Source organism: Neovison vison, chromosome 6, assembly GCF_020171115.1.
Source record: "Neovison vison isolate M4711 chromosome 6, ASM_NN_V1, whole genome shotgun sequence".
NCBI lineage: Eukaryota > Metazoa > Chordata > Mammalia > Carnivora > Mustelidae > Neogale > Neogale vison.
The window spans coordinates 46,378,892-46,393,221 of NC_058096.1; the positions used below are offsets into that span (position 1 = coordinate 46,378,892).

Below are 14,330 nucleotides of genomic sequence, written 5' to 3' on the forward strand. Positions count from 1 at the left end.
TACTACTTCAAGAAGATCATTCTGAACTCTGTCAGGTCATAGATCTGCATTTCTTTAGGGTCAGTTATTGGAGCATTATTAGTTTCTTCTGGGGGTATCATGTTTACCTAATTCCTTGTGAAGCTTGTATCCTTGTGTTTGTATCTATGCATTTGAGTAAGTGGTTTGTTCTTCCATATGTTATATATTTGTTTGGAAAGACCTTCCCTAGTTGTGTCAGCTTGAGGTCCTAGATGCTTCAACTGGTGGCATCCATGGGCAGGTGGGATTTGTTTTTGGGATCTTTGTTGGATGAGACCAGTGCCTATAATCTGAAGTGGTGGTATGTATGTGTTTGGGGGGAGAGTGCAAGCGTGTAAGCTTCATGGTAGGGTGGAACTGTAGGCTGTGCTCTGTACTCAAGTGGGCTCAGTGTATGAGCTTCCTAGCTGGGCATGATGCCCAGCTGTATGGAATCAGGTAGGGTTACTAGATGAGCTCTCTGCTATTACTTCTGATTTCCAGAGTCCCATGATGTGCTGCCTTGTAGGGCAGTGTCACTCTTTGTATTCTGTTATTCGACGCAGCTAGGAGGTATGCTCCACAATCACTACTGGACAAAATGGGCCTCAGGTTGTGTTCCCCACCTGTATTATGTCACTACTTGGACTCCGTATTTGGATGGAGGTAGTCACAGGTAAGGCTTTAAAGTCAGATGAATACTCAGACTGTGCTCTGTCATCACGCAGGTGACAAGCTGTGCCCTGACATTGGGCAGACTATAAGCTAGACTATGTGATCAAGTAGACTGTTGTTGTGTTCTGTGATTGGGTGACATGGCTGGCTTGTCTTTCTGGTCATGTGGGGCTTCCAGCTGTACCCTAAAACTGGGTGGCACTAGAGACTATGCTCTGTGGTCAGGCTATGTTCTGTGATTAGATGGGGTCACTGGGTTTCCTGCCTGGGCAGTCCCTAGGCTATGTTTAGCAATTGGGCATGGCCATATGCTGAACTCTCTCCACTGCTGGGTGGAGTTTTACGCTTGGCTCCATGTTTGGGTGGCCTTGTAGTCTGGGATCCAAGGCTGCTCAAGTTCACCATTCAGTTTTCCTGGATATGAGGGCCAGAAATTATGCTCAATGATTAAGCAAAGCTTTTAGCTTGGCTCCCTGACCAGCCAGGCTGTAGGATATGCTCTGTGGCTGGCAGGGGCCTGTTACCATGCTTCTTGAAGCAGTGAGTCTTGAGCAGTTGGGTACAATTGAGAATTTGCTTTCCTCCTTAGGGAACCAGTAGGAAGTGCTTCATGACTGCTGGATATAGACTGACCCATTCTTAAAGAAGTGCTTGGTACAGGCCATTCTGATTAGGCTTCTGCAATGACATCTTCAGGTTAATCTCAGTAAATATAACTTAATTTCTTTTTCTAATATAAAAAATAAAAATTATAAATATGATGCATATAAAAAGTAAATAAAGAAAAAATGTACAACACAATGAATTATAAGGGAGTGAACACCCATGCAATATTCATAAAGACCAAGACATGGAATATTAGATTCACATAAGAGGTTTCCTGCATATATTTTTCAATCCCAAACTCCTTCCTTGACCTCTTGTCTACAAAAAATGGCATTCTTCTTTCCTCATTCTTGATTCTTTACTTTCTATTCATTTTTTTTCTTTGCTCCTATTTTAGTGGCTGTAACATTCATTATGAAACTGAATACAAGTGATGACAATAGACATCTTAGTGTCAGTCCTGAACTCAAAAGGAAGCATACACTATTTACTATTAAGGCAATATTTATTTGTTATTGGTTCTTAATTTTTTTATTAAAGAACTTCTTTTTAATTCCTAATTTGTTAAGTGTTATTTCATAGAAGATGACTAAATTTATTATGGCTCCAACAGAAAGGATGAATACCCAACTTTTGTATCAACATGGGTGAGACTGGAAGAGACAATGCTGAGAGAAATAAGTCAAGCAGAGAGAGTCAATTAACATATGGTTTCGCTTATTTGTGGAGCATAAACAAATAACACGGCGGACATAGGAAGATGGAGAGGAGAAGTGAGTTGGGGGAAATTCAAGGGGGAGAAAAACCGTGAGAGACTGTGGACTCCGAGATAAAAACTAAGGGTTTTGGAGGGGAGGGTGATTGGAGGTTGGGTAAGCCTGATGGTGGGTATTATGGAGGGCATGTCACTGGGTGTGGTACATAAACAATGAATTCTGAAACACAAAAGAAATTAGAGAGGAGAAGGGAGTTGAGGGAAATTGGAAGGGGAGGTGAACCATGAGAGACTATGGACTCTGGAAAACAATCTGAGGGGTTTGAAGGGGCAGGGGGTGGGAGGTTGGGGGAACCAGGTGGTGGGTATTGGAGAGGGGACAGATTGCATGGAGCACTGGGTGTGGTGCCAAAACAATGAATACTATTACACTGAAAATAAATTTTAAAAAATTAAAATAAATAAATAAATATTTTTAAAAGATTATTAAATCTGACCAACTCTTTTTTTTCCCATCTGTTTAAACTGCCATATTATTTTCTTTTAATCTACTAATGAGACAAAGTATACTGATCAGTTTTCAAGCACTAAAGCATCCTTAAATCCCTGGAAGACACCACTTTGGTCATATTATATTTTTCATAGAATGCAAGATTCAGTTTGCCAATTTGAAGAATCTGAGGAGGTATAGGTTTATGAGTCAGGCTGTCCTACAATTTTCCTTTCTCATGTCCAGGTTGTGGTAACCTCATAAATGTATCTGGGAGTCTATCCTCTCTTTGGATTTTCTGTTTTTAACCAGTTTAGTGTTCATGAGAAAGATTGTAAGCTTCCAAATGACATCATGTTCCTTAATTTGGTAACATTCATTAGTAACTGAGGCAGCATGCTTTGCATTAACAGAGAGTTTACTATTTAGAAATTAGTGCGGGCAGTTGTTTGAGAGGTTCTATTGATAGTCCCAAGGACCTGTGACTGATCTATGCCAAACTGATCCATTCTTACTAGAATGTATCTATGACATTGCCAATTATATGACAGGTATTTAAGGTATTAAAATACTTGGTTTCCTTTAGTGATGAGAGCTGGCTTTCTGAAAATACTCTAATGGACCAACCATTTTCTCTTGAAATAACTGTAGTTGTTAGTTTCTGATGAATATATTTTCTGATGACTCCAAAATCACATTATTCCTTGCTAGAAGCTGAGAGTTCAGTGGAAAACTTTTGCCAAAGATTGTAGTTTGCACGCATAGAGATATTTGCTTAAGAAGTCATTTATGTCATATGGCCGTTAAAGCACCATTTGGGATATAGCCTGTGCCACAGCACTGAGAGCACGTTTTTTGTTCCAGATTAAATTGAAAAATAGATTTCATTTTGGTCCCTTATGCCCAAAAGTGAATTAAGGATGGAACATGTGGGTGCCTGGGTGGCTCAGTTGGTTAAACATCTGACTTTGGCTCACATCATGATCTCAGGATCCTGGGATCAAACCTCAGGGTGGGCTCTATGCTTAGCAGGGAGTCTGCCTATCCCTCTGCATCATAAGTTTTGATATAGTCTTCTCTCATGGTTCCTCTCCCACTCTGATTTCTCCCCCTTCATTTTTCTCTTTTCCTAATGCTTAGGAGACAGGAATAGAATTTAGTGTTCATCAGTTAACATATAATATCCAGTGCTCATCCCAAGTGCCTTCCTTAACGCCCATCACCCATTTACCCCATCCCATCACCCATTTCCCCTCTAGCAAGCCTGTTATTCCTCTCTACATAAGAGTGTCTTATGGTTTGCCTTTTTCCTGTTTTCATCTTATTTTTCCTTCCATTGCCCTGCATTCATCTGTTTTGTTTCTTAAACTCCACATATGTGTGAAGTCATATGCTATTTGTCTTTCTCTGAATGACTTATTTTGCTTAACCTAATACACTCTAGTTCTGTCTATGATGTTGCAAATGGCAAGATGAGCTGATGAATGAATAAAGAACAAGTGGTATATATATATAAAGTGCAATATTAGCCATCAGATAGAATAAAATATTGCCATTTGGGTGATGAACCATGAGAAACTCCTTCTCTGACCCATTTCTGTATGTAATGGGTCAATAAATATTTATATTTAGGTATTTAGAATGTTCCCAATTATGTGTCTCATTTATGCTTACAGCATCTCCAACTTTTTCTTACTGCTATGAATGTATCAGTAAATTACATTGGAATCAGTACAACTTGGTGGAATTCCCAGCAAAAAACATATTAAGTAATATTAGAGAGAAAGAAATAGGGATTTCCGTATAAATTCCATCTATTTCAACTACATTTTGCTAAATCATGAGGATATAGATACTCTATTTCAGAGAATCTGAGAGTAAGGTTGACTAACAATAAATATGAATGTAGTTTTTCTTTATTATACATTTTGACTAGCATTCTTTTCTTGTTTTTAATATTTTTTAATTGTGGTAAAAGATATAGAATAAAATTTCCCCTTTTAATAATGAAATTATTCTTGAATTAAGAATAGATACTTCAGGGGCGCCTGGGTGGCTCAGTGGGTTAAGCCTCTGCCTTTGGCTCAGGTCATAATCTCAGGGTCCTGGGATCGAGCCCCGCATCGGGCTCTCTGCTCAGTGGGGGATCCTGCTTCCTCCTCTCTCTCTGCCTGCCTCTCTGCCTGCTTGTGATCTCTCTCTGTCAAATAAATAAATAAAATCTTTAAAAAAAAAGAATAGATACTTCATATGAATTGAATCGATATTCTCATATAGTCCTTTGAATAAACTCAAAGAAAATTAAGAATCAAATATATACAGTGTACTTCCAACAGATGGTGTTTAAGAAGGGATTAATTCTTGAGAACCTGGAATGGGACATGCTATGCTTCAGAATTCTAGAAACTTGTCAACAATATTAAATGGAAGTGATATTTACATATACTGACTTGTATTCCTAGCATTTGTTGAAAATTGTGACTCATTACTCTTTGAAACAATTAGTTAATAGTTTAGCTAATTTTTCTGTGGTACAGTATATAATCTTAATAATAATTATTTAACTCATTCTTGAAGGGAGCTATTAGCTATGATTTTGGAATACATATTAGCAGAATCTCTCTTTGCAGAAGTTATTTATTTGATTTCTATACTAACATGTATAAGTAATTGAATATTTTATGGACAAAGAGGTCCTTTTCTACTTTCTCAATATTCCATGATCTTGAAAAACATTTTATCAAATTTAATTTTCCACAGATGATGATAATTCTTTTAAAGTGTTATATAATATTCTTTATAATTTTTTTCATAGCATTTATTGCATCCTTATTTCTTAGAATATAAATAAAAGGGTTTAATAAAGGGATTACTATGGTATAAAAAACAGCACCAGGTATATCTTTATCCTCTTCTTTAACTGAATGTGGTCGAATGTACACAAAGATAAGAGAACCATAGAATATTGAGACAGAGAGAAAGTGGGATGCACATGTAGATAAGACTTTGCTTCTTCCCTCTTTGGATTTCATTTTGAAAATAGTAAAGAGAATGTAGAAGTAAGATATTAAGACACTACCAATGGTGAAGAGTTGAACTGAACCTGCAAAGAAAAATATCATCAATTCATTGATATAAGGGTCAACACAAGAGAGTCTATATAATGGAAAAAAATCACAAAAAAAGTGATTAATTTGATTTGACCCACAGAAAGTTAAACTAAAGAGAAACCATATATGATAAATGGAATGCAGATTTCCAGCTATATAGGCCCCAGTGGTCATCTGAATGCAGAGTTTCTTTGGGAAATCATTCTGTCTTTAGAGTTCTCTAACATTTTGGGGGTAATGGCACAGGAACAACAGGAATCTATCAGAGCCAGGTTGCCCAGAAAGATGTACATTGGTGTGTGAAGACGACGCTCCATAAAAATCAATGCCACCAGGCCCAGATTCCCCACCATAGTGATCACATAGATAGTGAGAAACACCACAAACAGGAGGCTCCTCAACTCTGGGTGATCTGTAAATCCTATGAGGATAAATTCGGTGGTCAAGGAGTAGTTATCTTCAGTCATATCCACCTTCTCTGTTGAGATAGGAATTCTGGAGATATAAGAATAAGAGAAATTAGAGAATTGATTCCATTTACTACAGCACCAAGAATCATAAGATACCTGGGGATAAATGTAACAAAAGAGGTAAAGGGTCTGTTCTCAAGGAACTATAGAACGCTCATGAAAGAAATTGAAGAAGACACAAAAAGATGAAAGAGCATTCCATGGTCATGGATCAGAAGAATAAACATTATAAGATTGTAATTTAGAGTGTGTAAAACTTTCCTTCCAAATTTTTCTTTTTTACAACAAAGAGAGAAGCTTCTTCAAACTCTTCCTAGTATCTCTGGATACAGGCACAAAAACCTCTAGGGAATAGCCATTCCCCTAAAATGTCAGTTTTATAACTGAACATATTTTTGTAATTTCCAGAAGAATGCTTATAGAAGAAAAGGTTTGTCTTTATGAATTCACATATGAATAGTGTAGAAATCTAGCATTCTCATATTTGGTTCATTGTTGATGAAAATTTCAGTGTCAGTTTTGGTATTAAAGATCCTTGGGGTGCCTGGGTGGCTCAGTGGGTTAAGTCTCTGCCTGTGGCTCAGGTCATAGTCCCAGTGTCCTGGGATGGAGCCCCGAATTGGGCTCTCTGCTCAGCAGGGAGCCTATTTCCCCCTCTTTCTCTACCTGCCTCTCTGCCTACTTGTGGTCTGTCTCTCTCTGTCAAATAAATAAAATCTTTCCCCCAAAAATCCTTTAAATAAATTTACTATCAATTTTCATGTATACACATTTCTTTAAGCAAAAAGTTTTCATATACTTTCCCAGTGGAATGCATCTTTGAAAAGAGCTTACAACAGATATGTTAAATTTATATCTTTGAAATTGTATGAAGATTTAAGAATAGGACTTTAATCTTTAGAGGAAATTCCTTGGGATATCCAAGGAAATAAATATCTATGTATTTTCACCTCTCTCATCCCTGTTCCCGGTATTAGATCCATTCCCATAAAAACTGATTTCGTCCATGCCATCATTCCTGTTGATTTTTGCCCAGATCTTTAAATCCTTTCCATCTTTATGTAAAGCATAGTTTACATATAATACTACTTAAGAAAGTTTTAACTAAATGCCCTGGACCACACTGATTTTCACTTCTTGCATCCTCCAGCATATCCTATATAGCCAACACCATCTAGCATTGTTTATGTATAATACACATGGCTTTTTTTTTACATATGCATGTACAGTTTCTTTATTAGAATTGTAGTCATTTGAGTTCAGCTATGACTTCTACTTCTCATAAGAGTTTTTAATGCTATAGAGGGGAAAAAAAAAAAGTATTGATTCCAGTCCTAGCTTCAAAGACCTGAGATAGGTGAACTTGTTTTCAGTGGACTATCACTGATCCTTAGTGACCACTTTGGTCTCGACAAATAGAGACTGCTAGTTTTGAAGAACAGGCTACAAAGGAAATTCTTGGAAACTTATCATTAAAAAAACTTTATGTATCATTCTCTTATTGGAAGTGACCCAGTTACTCCGCATCCTCGCCAGCATCTGTCACCCGAATGTTTATAGCAGCAATGTCCACAATAGCCAAACTATGGAAAGAACCTAGATGTCCATCAACAGATGAATGGATCAAGAAGATGTGGTATATATACACAATGGAATACTATGCAGCCATCAAAAGAAACGAAATCTTGCCATTTGCGACAACATGGATGGAACTAGAGCGTATCATGCTTAGTGAAATAAGTCAAGCGGAGAAAGACAACTATCATATGATCTCCCTGATATGAGGGAGTGGTGATGCAACATGGGGGCTTAAGTGGGTAGGAGAAGAATCCATGAAACAAGATGGGATAGGGAGGGAGACAAACCATAAGTGACTCTTAATCTCACGAAACAAACTGTGGGTTGCTGGGGGGAGGGGGGTTGGGAGAAGGGGGGAAGGTTATGGACATTGGGGAGGGTATGTGCTTTTGGGTAAATTGGAAGGGGAGATGAACCATGAGAGACTATGGACTCTGAAAAACAGTCTGAGGGGTTTGAAGTGGCGGGGGGGTGGGAGGTTGGGGTACCAGGTGGTGGGTATTATAGAGGGCACAGCTTGCATGGAGCACTGGGTGTGGTGAAAAAATAATGAATACTGTTTTTCTGAAAATAAATAAATTGGAAAAAAAAAAAGAAATAGAGTAAGTGAGAGAGGAAGAAGGAGCAGAGGGATAGGTAGAAGGAGAAGGAAAGAGAGAAGCCAACTCTGTTGAGCAGAGAGCTGGACATGTGGCTCTGGGGCTTGATCTCAGGACTCCAGGGTCATGACTCATGCTGAAGGCAGACATTTAATTTACTGAGCCACCCAGGCATCCCCAAATTCATTTTTCTTATTTTGGTATTCCAGATTTTCCACAGTCAACCTGTGTCTTATCTATTTCTTTCTTTTCTTCCTCTTACATCAGGGCACTTGGCCATGTGCATTCCTTTACAGCACTACTGGCAGTTGTTTCAACTAATTCACTTTCAATGTTTCCCTCAACTAAAACTCCTTCTCTCTTTCCTTCCATCTCAGTACTACTCATCCTTGAATTCAAATCAGATCTACATGGGACTTTCCTAGGTCCTTCAAATAGAATTGATTCTTTCTTTTCCTGATTTACATGACACATCAGTGCTTTTGTAATGCATTCACCACCATATCACTTATGACTCATATGTGTCTTGATTGTAAAAGTCTTGACTGCATATTAAGTCACCAATCATGTCATGCATCTTTCTGAGAAACTGACTACAAACTGAGCTAGATCCTGCTGCATTAACTGCTGACATTACCATTCTGTTTAACTTTTATCAAGTACTTTCAATATGCAGGGTATGGGAAAAGACAATGGAGAGCATGAACACAGGATGTGAGACTGATGGGGATAATTTCCTAGTTTTTATATATGGTTTCTGACAAGATGCTCATCATCTAGCGGGCAGAAAGAAAGGCACTTACATTGCTAACCAGTGTGCAATTTAGGCTGTAATGTATAAGAAGTGTAAACAAGTTGTGTATTCTCGGCCTTTTGGCTAAGAGCAAGTGTGTAAAAATATAGTGAGGGAAGTGAATAGTGATGTATGAAGAAAGAAATGTTCCCCAGTGGAAGTAAAATTTCAGATAACTTTATAGTATATGTAAGGTAAGAACTGGGCAAGAACATGAGGAAAAGCAGTAGACTGAGGGAACCATGTATAAAAGCTTAGACTCTTAAAAGAGACTGACCAAATTTTTTTTTTAAATGGATAGTAAAAGGCTCAAGTTTATTCATACACGATACAAGGAGACACAACAGGTAACATAAAAGGAATAGGAAAAGAGATTGGAAAATGTCCTGTTTGATTCCTTTGCATATTTTCTCTGCTCTACCAATTCATTAAAACCTCTCTCTAAGGCAACAACTAAATTTAAATGCCAAAAGTTAAGAATATTTAGTCATTTTCCTAACCAAGTGTAGTGATTGGTACTATTAAAGTCCTCTCTGGCTTCTTATGATAACCCTCTCTGCTTCTTTCTTCTTGATAGCTAAATCTCAGTATTTCACACTAGGTCATGTTTCCCTCTTTGCCCATAATGATGCTTCCTTCTGATTATTCCTTTACTCCCTCTACTTATATTCTAGAATTTTCCCCATATTATTTTTTCCACCCTCTGTTTTTAACTATCTTTCATCTACTGAGGGCTTCACTAGAGAAGATATTACAAACTATTTCAGTGTACATTTATGCTTTTTTCATTAACATATGTATTATTTGTCCCAGAGGTATGGGTCTGTGAATCATCAGGCTTACACATTTTAGAAACCTCACCACAGCACATACCCTCTCGAATGTCCATAAACCAGTCATCTTATTCTTAATCTTCCACCCCTTAGCAACCCTCCATTTGTTTTAGAAATTAATAGTCTCTTATACTTTGTCTCCCTCCTGAAACCATCTTGTTTCATTTTTTTCCCTCCCTACCCCCTTGATCTGTGCCCTGCCTCTCAAATTCCTCATGTCAGAGAGATCATATGATAATTGTCTTTCTCTGATTGACTTGTTTCACTTAGCATAATACCCTCTAGTTCCATCCAGGTTGTTGCAAATGGCAAGATTTCAATTTTTGATATTGTATAGTATTCTATTGTATACATATACCTCATCTTCTTTATCCATTCATCTGTTCATGGACTTCTAGGTTTTTTTCTGTAGTTTGGATATTGACAACGTTGCTGCTATAAACGTTTGGGAGCATGTGCCCCTCTGGATCTCTACATTTGTATCAAAAGGTACAAATAAAGGGCCCTTGGTTGGCTCAGTTGGTTAACCGTCTGGTTTGGGCTCTAGTTATGAACCCAAGGTCCTGGGATCTAGTCCTTTGTCAGGCTCCCTGCTCGGGGTGGCGGCGGGGGGTTTGCTTCACCCTCTCCTTTTGCCCCTCATCCCTACTCATGCTGTCTCTCTGTCAAAAAAAAAAAACTTTAAAAAGTCATTTAAAAACATCAACAAATAGGAACCTAAGCATATTTAAAAGCTCAGACATGTCTATCCAAAGGACAGATAAAGGACATGAAAGTGGTGTGAGAATTGATATTTCTTTGTTAAAAACTGTGAAGTTTTATGGGGATAAAGTGATCTTGAATAAGTAGATGAAATAATTAATGAATACTTATAATTAAGAGCAAGGATGAGCTGGCCCAATATGCCACAGTTCATAAGGGACAGAACCTGGATTGAGACACAGATAAATGTTGGGAGAACTAGAGCAGAGTAAAAACCAGTCAGTAACCTAGAGCTCGAGGGGGAACTTTTTCAACTTGATGAGAATATTTCTGAAAAAGCCATAGCTTAGGTCCACTTCTGGATGGCAGTTTGAGAAGTTCCACAGCCCAGTTCCCAACAGAACAGCATAAGTAGTGACAATTTTATGTTATAAACCATGACATAAAAATCTTTGGGAAGTGAAGGTAACTGTGCTAGTGCTCTGGCTGGTTCCTGTCCTGGAGTCGTGCTGCCACAAGACTGTGCAATGAGCCAGGGCACCAGGGGTGGTGAGGAGGACTGGCCCAGAGTCCCCAGGGGCCTGGGGCTCTTCTGGATGATCTGGTGCATACATCCATGTATAAGGAGGAGGTGGAGGAAGAGAGCAGCTACTACAGCTGCAAGCGCCTCTGTATACTCAAGAACATGCTTGCATCCAGTGCAGGGGGATGTGTTGACCTCTGACTTTCTCCTGGGACCCCTGCAGATGCAGCAGAGCCTGCACTATGATGAGAACTACCACCGGGTAAGGTATGGCAACATGGGGCTGCCTGACATTGACAGCAAGGTGAGGATGGAGATCAACATGGCACCTACCGCTGCTTTGCTCTACACACCTGTGCTCCTCAGAAGTCATGCCAGCCTTGTGCTTTAGGTTCTGTGCCCACATTAAGCTGTGAAAGCTGAAGTGTTGTGAGCACAGGACTCACCTGAGAGCACCAGTGAGTCCATATCTATACTATTCCATCGTAGGGACCCTGACACTCCCAGATCAGGGTTTGCTGCAAAGCTCACGCTTCCTTATGAGCTCGGACCTGGATCTGTGGCCACTCTGCTTTCAGACCATAGCAGTCTGGGTAAGCTCATGGTGTCTGCAACCCTCCCACTGCCCACAGGTTTTTTTGGCACCAAGTGGATGATGTTCTGGGCTGTGGGTATTTATGTCCTCTTTAAAAAAAAAAAAAAAAAAAAAAGAATGAAAGAAAGAAAAGAAAAATGTCTCTGGTTGGAAATTGTGCTAGGGTATGCAACAATGAAACATTCATTCAAAAAGTGTGTTAAAATTTGGTTAGAACAATGAGAATTTACAGCATTCGAATCATAACCTGGGCCTTCCCAGCTCAGTGTGAGGAAAGGTCCACTTTATTCAGGTACAGAAAAGAACACAAAACTCCCTCCCCACATCCCTTCAACCTCCTAGTAGTTAACTAGGAGAGCCTAGGTGTTACTTCCCAGGAGGGCCACTTACAACAGCTTTTCTCACCTTTGCAGCTATGTATTGTGGAAGGTAAATTCTAGGCAATTGTGATCAAGAGTTTGGGGATCCCTTCTGCCCAGTCCACATTCTTATGATAGAGACTCTTTCTTAGATATGGCTTTGATAGCTGGGGTATCACATGGAGAGAAGTGGGTCACTTTCACTAGTCCTATGTCTAAAGTTGAGTCTCAGAGATTTTACCCCAAAGGGAAGAAAGGTGTTAAGATCAGGGACCTACAAAGGATCCCTCATAGAAAGTGATTCTATTGGCAAAAGATGATTAGTGGGAGAATGGTGGAACTATTGGTGTAACATCCAACTGGTTTACCTAGAAAAATGCAGGATGGGAGAAAATTAGGAAGAGCTTGCCTTGAGTCAAAAAGACCCTCAAGCATTAGCCTCAAAAACTATGTTTCAAAGGGACCCAAATTCAATTGCTTATGAATGTGGAACAACTTCTTCCCCAAGGCATTAAAAAGAGAGAGAGAGAGAGAGAGAGAGAGAGAGAGCATGCTCATGCTATTGCTGGGAGTTCATGGGGCCTAAGAGCTGGATTTGATCAAAGTAGGAAATAAGGGGACTTCTGATAAAGCCATGGTCATCCCAAGGGACTGTATATGCTGCATCCCCTGAAGGGCAGCATAGAGGCTTTACACTGCAGAGGAAATGAACTTCACACACACACACACACACACACACACACACACACACACACTCCACCAATTACCGAGCAAACAAAAATATAACAAGACCCAAGGATGAGTGAGAATCCAGAGCTGTACAGTATATTATCTTAAATGCCCTCTTCTCAACAAGAAAAGGTCATGAGATAGGCAAAAAGTGTGACCCACCCATCAGAAAATTAACAGAAAACATAAACTGCCTGTGAGAGCAACCATATACTGGATTTAACAGAAAAAAACTTAAAAATAATCATGATAAAAATAGTCACAGACTAAAGGAAACCAGGATTAAATAAACAAAGGAAGGTATGAATGCACTGTTATATGAAGCAGAGACTATAAATAAAGAGAAAGTTTAAAGAAAAAATGAAGTGGAAATTCTGTAGTTGATAAGCACAACTGAAATTAAAAAAACAAATCACTGAAGAAAATCAACTGTAGATGTAAACTGACAGAAGAAAGATCTGTGAAATTGAAGTTTTATCAAGAGAGAGTATGCAATCCAAAGAAGAAAGGAAAAGAAAAGAATGAGAAAACATGCCGTACCCTCTGAGAAATAAAGCCAGCACTAAGTCCATCAGCATGTGCTTTTGAGAGTACCAGGAAAACATGTTTCTGATAAAAGATTTGTACGAGAAGATCCAAGCTGTTTGTGGATAAACAATGATAAACAATGAACAGAAAGTATGCAAACAATCCAATAAAAATTGGGCAAAAAGTCTGAACAAGCATTTTATCAAAAAAGAGACATAGATGGTAAATAAGTATATGAAAATTTATTCCTCAGTGTTTGCCATAGAAAATTGCAAATTAATGAAATAAAGAACCAAGATGCCCTTCAACGGATGAATGGATAAGGAAGATGTGGTCCATATACACTATGGAGTATTATGCCTCCATCAGAAAAATTGAATACCCAACTTTTGTAGCAACATGAATGGAACTGGAAGAGATTATGCTGAGTGAAATAAGTCAAGCAGAGAGAGTCAATTATCATATGGTTTCACTTATTTGTGGAGCATAACAAATAGCATGGAGGACAAGGGGAGATGGAGAGGAGAAGGGAGTTGAGGGAAATTGGAATGGGAGGTGAACCATGAGAGACTATGGACTCAGAAAAACAATCTGAGGGTTTTGAAGGGCTGGGGGTGGGCGGTTGGGGGAACCAGGTGGAGGGTTTTAGAAAGGGTACAGATTGCGTGGAGCATTGGGTGTGGTGCAAAAAACAATGAATACTGTTACGCTGAAAAGAAAAAAGTGCAAAAATCCTGTACTACCCATAATAATCAAAATATTTTCAATACCTTTAAGGAAATAAGGGAAAAGTCTAGCTTCAATGAGAAAATAGAATACATAGGACACACTAACACTCACACATTCATATATACATATTCATATCATCTAACTCTCCATCATCTATCTACAATCTATATGTTAAGACTATAGAAATACATGAAACAAATTTTTATGTATTAATATTAGAGTTAACTATTGAAACATAATTCCTTAAAAATTGATATTCTATTGTACAATGTGAACATACTTAACACTACTGAACT

The 14,330-nt window shown here is 38.6% G+C and overlaps 1 pseudogene; it reads right to left on the minus strand.

The window, feature by feature from the left end:
• Positions 1–5,269: 5,269 nt before the first annotated feature.
• Positions 5,270–6,063, minus strand: LOC122910386 (annotated as a pseudogene).
• Between the last annotated feature and the right edge of the window lie 8,267 nt (positions 6,064–14,330).